The sequence below is a fragment of the Schistocerca cancellata genome, chromosome 2 (assembly GCF_023864275.1).
Source record: "Schistocerca cancellata isolate TAMUIC-IGC-003103 chromosome 2, iqSchCanc2.1, whole genome shotgun sequence".
Lineage (NCBI taxonomy): Eukaryota > Metazoa > Arthropoda > Insecta > Orthoptera > Acrididae > Schistocerca > Schistocerca cancellata.
Window position 1 is genome coordinate 661135316 of NC_064627.1, and position 9190 is coordinate 661144505.

Sequence of the window (9190 nt, forward strand, 5' to 3'; positions counted from 1 at the left end):
TGTCCGAACAACATCGCTTTTGTTCGCTGCGAGTGTCTGGACACTTCTCTTGTTGAGCACCTTTCCTGGCTCAAAGTGATAATGCGGACGCGATTGAATCGCGGTATTTACCGTCTAGACACGGTTGAAGTATAGACAACATGAGCCGTGTACCTCCTTCCTGGTGGAATGACTGGAACTGATCGGTTGTCGGACCCCCTCCGTCTAATAGGCGCTGCTCATGCATGGTTGTTTACATCTTTGGGCGGGTGGGTTTAGTGTCTCTGACCAATCAAAGAGAATGTGTCTGTGATACAATATCCACAGTCAAAGTCTATCTTCAGGAGTTCTAGGAACCGGGGTGATGCTAAACTTTTTTTGATGTGTGTACAAACAGTCAGTATTAACATTACGAACGGAGACATTCTACATGCTCGATTTTATTATTCGACTCTTTCGATTTTATCGCTTAGTATAATGATGTAAATGTTTTTATGAACCTAATGGTCTGTGGAGCGACACTGGTTCTTCAAATGTTTGCAAGGTGCGGGTCACCACTTTCTTAAAATTCATAATGTAACTGAATCGAGAAGATTGAAAACTTCTCGTGCATTAAGAAGTTACTCTAATATGATATACGCAAAACTTATTGTATCTCATTTTAATAGTTATCTGTTCAACCATTTTTGAAGATACTGTTACTATAATTATATATGTCCCCCCCATGAACCATGGACCTTGTCGTTGGTGGGGAGGCTTGCGTGCCTCAGCGATATAGATAGCCGTACCGTAGGTACAACCACAACGGAGGGGTATCTGTTGAGAGGCCAGACAAACGTGTGGTTCCTGAAGAGGGGCAGCAGCCTTTTCAGTAGTTGCAAGGGCAACAGTCTGGATGATTGACCGATCTGGCCTTGTAACAATAACCAAAACGGCCTTGCTGTGCTGGTACTGCGAACGGCTGAAAGCAAGGGGAAACTACGGCCGTAATTTTTCCCGAGGGCATGCAGCTTTACTGTATGATTAAATGATGATGGCGTCCTCTTGGGTAAAATATTCCGGAGGTAAAATAGTCCCCCATTCGGATCTCCGGGCGGGGACTACTCAGGAGGACGTTGTTATCAGGAGAAAGAAAACGCGTTCTACGGATCGGAGCGTGGAATGTCAGATCACTTAATCGGGCAGGTAGGTTAGAAAATTTAAAAAGGGAAATGGATAGGTTAAAGTTAGATATAGTGGGAATTAGTGAAGTGGCAGGAGGAACAAGACTTCTGGTCAGGCGAATACAGGGTTATAAATACAAAGTCAAATAGGGGTAATGCAGGAGTAGGTTTAATAATGAATAGGAAAATAGGAATGCGGGTAAGCTACTACAAACAGCATAGTGAACGCATTATTGTGGCTAAGATAGATACGAAGCCCACACCTACTACAGTAGTACAAGTTTATATGCCAACTAGCTATGCAGATGACGAAGAAATTGAAGAAATGTATGATGAAATAAAAGAAATTATTCAGATAGTGAAGGGAGACGAAAATTTAATAGTCATGGGTGACTGGAATTCGAGTGTAGGAAAAGGAAGAGAAGGAAACGTAGTAGGTGAATATGGATTGGGGCTAAGAAATGAAAGAGGAAGCCGCCTGGTAGAATTTTGCACAGAGCACAACTTAATCATAGCTAACACTTGGTTTAAGAATCACGATAGAAGGTTGTATACATCGAAGAACCCTGGAGATACTAAAAGGTATCAGATAGATTATATAATGGTAAGACAGAGATTTAGGAACCAGGTTTTAAATTGTAAGACATTTCCAGGGGCAGATGTGGACTCTGACCACAATCTATTGGTTATGACCTGTAGATTAAAACTGAAGAAACTGCAAAAAGGTGGGAATTTAAGGAGATGGGACCTGGATAAATTGAAAGAACCAGTGGTTGTACAGAGTTTCAGGGAGAGCATAAGGGAACAATTGACAGGAATGGGGGAAAGAAATACAGTAGAAGAAGAATGGGTAGCTTTGAGGGATGAAGTAGTGAAGGCAGCAGAGGATCAAGTAGGTAAGAAGACGAGGGCTAGTAGAAATCCTTGGGTAACAGAAGAAATATTGAATTTAATCGATGAAAGGAGAAAATATAAAAATGCAGTAAATGAAGCAGGCAAAAAGGAATACAAACGTCTCAAAAATGAGATCAACAGGAAGTGCAAAATGGCTAAGCAGGGATGGCTAGAGGACAAATGTAAGGATGTAGAGGCTTATCTCACTAGAGGTAAGATAGATACTGCCTACAGGAAAATTAAAGAGACCTTTGGAGATAAGAGAACCACTTGCATGAACATCAAGAGCTCAGATGGAAACCCAGTTCTAAGCAAAGAAGGGAAAGCAGAAAGGTGGAAGGAGTATATAGAGGGTCTATACAAGGGTGATGTACTTGAGAACAATATTATGGAAATGGAAGGGGATGTAGATGAAGATGAAATGGGAGATACGATACTGCGTGAAGAGTTTGACAGCGCACTGACAGACCTGAGTCGAAACAAGGCCCCCGGAGTAGACAACATTCCATTGGAACTACTGACGGCCTTGGGAGAGCCAGTCGTGACAAAACTCTACCATCTGGTGAGCAAGATGTATGAAACAGGCGAGGTACCCTCAGACTTCAGGAAGAATATAATAATTCCAATCCCAAAGAAAGCGGGTGTTGACAGATGTGAAAATTACCGAACAATCAGTTTAATAAGCCACAGCTGCAAAATACTAACACGAATTCTTTACAGACGAATGGAAAAACTAGTAGAAGCCGACCTCGGGGAAGATCAGTTTGGATTCCGTAGAAAAATGGGAACACGTGAGGCAATACTGACCTTACGACTTATCTTAGATGAAAGATTAAGGAAAGGCAAACCTACGTTTCTAGCATTTGTATACTTGGAGAAGGCTTTTGACAATGTTGACTGGAATACTCTCTTTCAAATTCTAAAGGTGGCAGGGGTAAAATACAGGGAGCGAAAGGCTATTTACAATTTGTACAGAAACCAGATGGCAGTTATAAGAGTCGAGGGACATGAAAGAGAAGCAGTGATTGGTAAGGGAGTAAGACAGGGTTGTAGCCTCTCCCCGATGTTATTCAATCTGTATATTGAGCAAGCAGTAAAGGAAACAAAAGAAAAATTCAGAGTAGGTATTAAAATCCATGGAGAAGAAATAAAAACTTTGAGGTTCGCCGATGACATTGTAATTCTGTCAGAGACAGTAAAGGACTTGGAAGAGCAGTTGAACGGAATGGATGGTGTCTTGAAAGGAGGATATAAGATGAACATCAACAAAAGCAAAACGAGGCTAATGGAATGTAGTCGAATTAAGTCGGGTGATGCTGAGGGTATTAGATTAGGAAATGAGACACTTAAAGTAGTAAAGGAGTTTTGCTATTTGGGGAGCAAAATAACTGATGATGGTCGAAGTAGAGAGGATATAAAATGTAGACTGGCAATGGCAAGGAAAGCGTTTCTGAAGAAGAGAAATTTGTTAACATCGAGTATAGATTTAAGTGTCAGGAAGTCATTTCTGAAACTATTTGTTTGGAGTGTAGCCATGTATGGAAGTGAAACATGGACGGTAAATAGTTTGGACAAGAAGAGAATAGAAGCTTTCGAAATGTGGTGCTACAGAAGAATGCTGAAGATTAGATGGGTAGATCACATAACTAATGAGGAAGTATTGAATAGGATTGGGGAGAAGAGAAGTTTGTGGCACAACTTGACCAGAAGAAGGGATCAGTTGGTAGGACATGTTCTGAGGCATCAAGGGATCACCAATTTAGTATTGGATGGTAGCGTGGAGGGTAAAAATCGTAGAGGGAGACCAAGAGATGAATACACTAAGCAGATTCAGAAGGATGTAGGTTGCAGTAGGTACTGGGAGATGAAGAAACTTGCACAGGATAGAGTAGCATGGAGAGCTGCATCAAACCAGTCTGAGGACTGAAGACCACAACAACAACAACAACAATTATATATGTGGCGTCTGGTATTTCCGATAAGTGAAAAAGAACGGACATAATTTCGTTCCTGCAGCCAGTAATAATCAAGGCACAAAAGAATTAAAGACATGAGCTGCCAGTGGGCATTGATTTATATCACTGGGGCAAATTGAAAATTTGTGCCAAGGCGGGATTCGAACCTGGGCTTTCTTGTTACTAGACAGCTGCGTTGGCCACTACGCGATCTGGGCCGTGGTCACCACAAACACATGGACAACCCTAGCATGCCTCCCGCCAGACCCTGATTCTCAACTCATATCACTCATTACCATAATTACTTGCGACATTTCGGCAATTCCCGTAAGAGTTCAAGTCCTGTAAGAGTTTTCGATGCAGGGAGCATTGGCTGTCATCGGCACATATATAATAAAGGCGATGACGGCCAATGATCCCTTCAGTTCAGTTGCATAGCTCGAACTCTTATAAGAATCGGCGAGATGCCGCCAATAATGAGGGTAATGAGCAAGGGTTCAAAAGGCTCTGAGCACTATGGGACTTGACATCTATGGTCATCAGTCCCCTAGAACTTAGAACTACTTAAACCTATCTAACCTAAGGACAGCACACAACACCCAGCCATCACGAGGCAGAGAAAATCTCTGACCCCGCCGGGAATCGAACCCGGGAACCCGGGCGTGGGAAGCGAGAACGCTACCGCACGACCACGAGATGCGGGCAATGAACAAGGGCACAACATCATTGCTATCTGATATAAGTTCAGAATTTGGGACTGACAGGAGGCGTGCTGGGGTATTCCGTGCGGTTGTGCTGACTACTTTGTCAGAATGGCGTAGCGATCACCGCATTTCACTAGTAAGTAGGAGACCCGGGTTCGAATCCTCATCTGGTACAAATGTACGACTTACCCCATTGATACAAATCAGTGCCCACTGGCAGCTAATGTCTTTCATTCATATGTGTCTTAAAATCACTTTGATACCCTAAAGCTAAGCATATTTCACTAGGATATGCTAAATACATCTTTTGATATTATTAGTGAAAATATGAATGCTAACTTTTTTATTTAACAATTTGGAATTAAATCCTCGTTTGATTAAATCATGTAATCCAACAAGTTGGGAAATAAAGCTAGAAAGTAATTGGAAAAAGTATTTCTCTTCGTATATGGGTATCAATAATGTTAGATTGGTACTGAGAGTTATAAATCTAAAACTGTGCCATTGACGAAATCGTGCCGGTATCTCCATAAATAACCATAAAAATTTGCAAATAGTTAATACTCCTTAAAGTAGAAAAACAAGAAACAATTTTAAAAAAGGCTTATTAAACTTTGATGCATAACAATTTTTAGTTTTCAAAACTACAAATCTGATCATGTTTAAGAATTTATTGCATTATTTTCACAACTTAAATTGTTAATAGTGACTGACACAGTTCATGGATGAACAAAGTGTGTTTTGAAGAGTATATGTTTTTTCGGTTTGGACAAAGTATAACCCAGAACCAACATTGAAGGAGGTGAATTTAGGAAACCTTTCAAAACAATCCACAAATCATCCAGTAAAACCGACTCTTAATAGAGTAGAACTGAAGCAAGACAGTTCCCAGCGCCCCAGTTCAACATGTTCTTCTGGAGTCATCCCAACTGGACAACACTATTCGTTAACTGTGTGACTATGTTTCGGCAACGTGCTGCAGAAGTTCGCATCCCCCATGACAGTAAAATAGCGCCGAAGCGGCCGCCTTGCTACGTAAATAGTATTATTTCCCGTGAACAGCCCGAAAACTCAAATAAAACCAAGTCGCACATTCTGTATTTGCTAAAGCCACATTGTTTCCCTTTGCTTGTGAACAGTCATTTCTAGAAATGACACAGAATTCTGTAATGAGTAAGAAGTCTGTAACTCAGATTCCAGAAGGGGTCAAGTACCTTTCTAGCCCGCCTCAAGCGTCTACTTTGACCAGTGACATTAAAGTAATGCCTACTGTCACGTCAATTCGTGGTGGACATTTTGAATTGCATTTGTTTATAGCGCTATTTGTTGATATACTTTTTCAAAATGTTCAAATGTGTGTGAAATCATATGGGACTTAATTGCTAAGGTCATCAGTCCCTAAGCTTACACACTACTTAACCTAAATTATCCTAAGGACAAACACACACACCCATGCCCGAGGGAGGACTCGAACCTCCGCCGGGACCAGCCGCACAGTCCATGGCTGCAGCGCCTTAGACCGCTCCGGCTAATCCCGCACGGCTGTCATACTTTTTGCTGGATTCGAGAGAAATTATATTTGTAATCTCTGCTCTGCGTTAGGAATAAATACTGCGCCTTCTGTTTCGGAGGGAATTATAATATTTAATCCATTTATCAGCCCGTTTTTTTCTATATAATAAATATATTTTTTTATCTTGGGGTCCCACTACAGCAATATGCTTTTTTTTAACTTCACTTGAGCTATAGAGCTTAAGTGTATTTTGCGATTCTAGCTTCGATTTATTAAGTATAAGTAACTTTTTTTAGTTCTTACTATGTATTATTGTCTCCAGGGGTGATTCTAGAAGTAGGTCAAGGGGGGAGGGGGCGCTAATGGGGAGAGAGGGTTTGGTGGAACGGAATATCGCTTAACAAAAGGAGAGTTGGGGTCCTCCACCGACAAACTGGTAAAATTTGGTTTCGCTTAAAGTAGTTGCTGGTAACTTGGAGTTCAGGGTAAAAAATGTGTATTAATATATAATAAGATGCCCATTTTAAGTTAAATTATATTTATTGGTTTATATAGTAAGCTATTTGCGGCTCTTATTCTTTTATTAAAATGTGTTTGAAATACATTGCAACGTTTTATTGCTACATAATTATATAAAAAAAATGATTGAATCTGTTTTGGGTAATATATTCGCTGATTTCTGAAGTCATTTTATCCAGTGTATTACGATACTCCAATACCCCATGGGGGAGTCTATAGCCTCGACAGCCCCCCCCTCACCACCCCTTGCCACCGCCCTCATTGTCTCCACAACAGATGTGGAGCTCTTTTCACGATACTCGATTTGGTTTCTTTCCGATAAATGGTTAAATTTCTTCATGTCACACCTTCTCCGAATTACTACTGAAAAGTGCATGTATTCGAAAGCGCGTATGGAAGCCTCTATTGAGCTATGGCCACATAGGAGGAGATTAATGTTTAACGTCCCGTCGACTACAATGTCATTAGAGACGGAGCGCGAGCTCAGATTAGGGAAGGATCAAATGGCTCTATGCGCTATGGGACTTAACATCTGAGATCATCAGTCCCCTAGACTTAGAACTACTTAAATTTAACTAGCCTAAGGACATCACACACATCCATGCCCGAGGCAGGATTCGAACCTGCGACCGTAGCAGCAGCACGGTTCCGGACTGAAGCGCCTAGAATCGCTCGTCGATTAGGGAAGGATGGGGGAGGAAATCGGCCGTGCCCTTTCAAAGGAGTCATCGCGGCACTTGCCTAAAGCGATTTAGGGAAATCACGGAAAATCTAAATCAAGGATGGCCGGACGCCGGTTTGAACCGTCGCCCTCCCGAACTCGAGTTCAGTGTGCTAACCACTGCGCCACCTCACTCGATTATAGTCGTATAGGGAAACTACGATTTATTTGCGACTAATAAGTTTTTGGTTCGTACTGTGTCGTTATGTCCATATATGTGTAACTTTTTTATACGTTACTGGATGCGTTATCCCGACAAGAAATGTTTATCGTATTTAATTGTTAATGATCATAGTAGCTGTAATTCGAGCTATTTTTTTCCAGAGGTATAAATTCTAGGAATCAAAACAGTCCATGTCGTTTATGTTTCGAAATATCGCTAATGATCCCAGAATGAGATTTTCACTCTGCAGCGGAGTGTGCGCTGATATGAAACTTCCTGGCAGATTAAAACTGTGTGCCGGACCGAGACTCGAACTCGGGACCTTTGCCTTCCGCGGGCAAGTGCTCTACCAACTGAGCTACCCAAGCAGGACTCACGCCCCCTCCTCACAGCTTTACTTCTGCCAGTACCTCGTCTCCTACCTTCCAAACTTTGCAGATGCTCTCCTGCGAACCTTGCAGAACTAGCACTCCTGAAAGAAAGGAGGGCACACTCCGCTGCAGAGTGAAAATCTCATTCTGGAAACATCCCCCAGGCTGTGGCTAAGCCATGTCTCCGCAATATCCCTCCCTGGACTCCTGAGCGGAAGATGTTGGGATTGGAAGCTTGTGATCGGCTCATAGCACACTGACTGCTAAGATAAATCTCTCATCTTTCTCCAAGAGGAGCCAGCTTATAGCTTATAAAAGAAACGGACGTCGCGGTTGTAACTGAAATTGATGGCAAGTGGCTAGAAATATCAGGTACAGGCTGTTATCTCGTATTCGTAAATAATAATAGCAAACGCTACGCACAACACTGCACACAGATCAGCTATACCACAATGGCTATATAGTGCTACGGCGCACAGTACTTACTACGTTTACATGCGGATTTTCCGAAGACGAAAACCGAATTTCGGAAAATGTTTTCTACTGTTGTGTTTACAAGTTAAGACTTGAAGCGAATTTACTATCCCTTTTAAATACGGCGACTGGAAAACAGCGATTCCAGTTTCTGATTTAGTTAGCATAATCGCTATTTCTGTTCAGTCAGATATTAGAGACGTAGACAGCTTCATGCTCAGCCTAATATTTCTATTTCTCCTGGCCTGTACTACGTCCATATTAGCAGAAAATTGTTAAAACAAGACGCCTTTTTTTTAAAAAAAAAGTTGCAACCTGAGAACCCAAGCACGTTTCCAAAACGGTTGTGAGATTAATGGGAGCGAAAGTCAATTGTGGAAGTAGATAACGGCAACCAGAACAGGATTTCCAGAATCGATTTTAGAGTGTTTACATGTTCAACCGGAAGCGGTACTGGGAAATCGGTTTACGAAATGTGGTTTTGGGGCCCCATGTAAACATAGTGTGTTACGTAGTAGCTAAGGTTGGCAAATGAACGTGAACATTCCGGAGCGGCACGAAGTCAGCCGACTTCGACCGATCCTAGAGGGGTAGCATTCATCTCAAGCTAGGTGAGGAGAACCCTACGTCATACTGACGTAACGCTACGTCATCGTGACGTAAATAACCTAAATCGACTAAATGAGTACGTATATCGATCTTAGCAGTTGTACCGATAACGTCAAAGCTGAATG

General features: G+C 41.9%; 1 non-coding gene across 1 annotated transcript; it reads right to left on the reverse strand.

Annotated features, from left to right (window-relative positions):
* Nucleotides 1-7905: 7905 nt before the first annotated feature.
* On the reverse strand, nt 7906-7980 carry Trnap-cgg (transfer RNA proline (anticodon CGG)). The gene has a single exon. It is a non-coding gene; the product is annotated as a tRNA-Pro (tRNA).
* Nucleotides 7981-9190: the final 1210 nt, after the last annotated feature.